Raw genomic sequence first — 697 nt, 5'->3', positions numbered from 1 at the left:
GACTCCGTAAATTCTCATAGACCCGTTTCGACATTCTAAAACTGCTAGAATCGACGAAAATCCGATTCGAGTCTCGAAACTCCAAATGACTCGAAATAGCACTTTTAACCAAACTTTAACTCTTAAAAACTCAACTTTCCAAAAACTCAACTTTTCATCAATTTTCCTTCAAACCAACTTCGAAAGTACATTAATTAGGACTCGGGGCAACTATCGGGAGGGGTAAAACAGTCATTTTATGAAAATTTCCAAAAATGACCTTTAGGGTCATTACAAAGAAACAAGTGTCAAATATGTAATTATAAGTATAGGGATTTGCGAAATCCTTGTGATCTTTAATTCTGCTAGAAGTAGCATTAAATGCAATCTCTACATATAAACTGTTACAAATATTAATTATTAATCTGAAAGTTTTGCATAATTAATGAAGTAATACATTATTTCAAAATTGAACATTGTACTACTCTAGTTCATTTTGCTTGTCATATTTTAATTTTACCAATTGAAAAAAGGTTACTTTACTAAATTATTATTATATAATCTTGATGTATTTATCTCTCTATTAATTATTCAAAATATCAAAAAAAAATTGCAGTTGAGAGGTTTCAGTGCTTAGCTTTGCACTGCAACAAGTTAGGGTTCAACTAATTGTTATTATGATTTCGCAACTTCAACATGTTGCAAATTGTTATTCTAG

Source organism: Solanum tuberosum, unplaced genomic scaffold (genome assembly GCF_000226075.1).
Source record: "Solanum tuberosum cultivar DM 1-3 516 R44 unplaced genomic scaffold, SolTub_3.0 scf00400, whole genome shotgun sequence".
NCBI classification, from domain to species: Eukaryota; Viridiplantae; Streptophyta; class Magnoliopsida; order Solanales; family Solanaceae; genus Solanum; species Solanum tuberosum.
The sequence above is the reverse complement of the archived record's forward strand: the minus strand, read 5'-3'. Positions refer to the sequence as shown.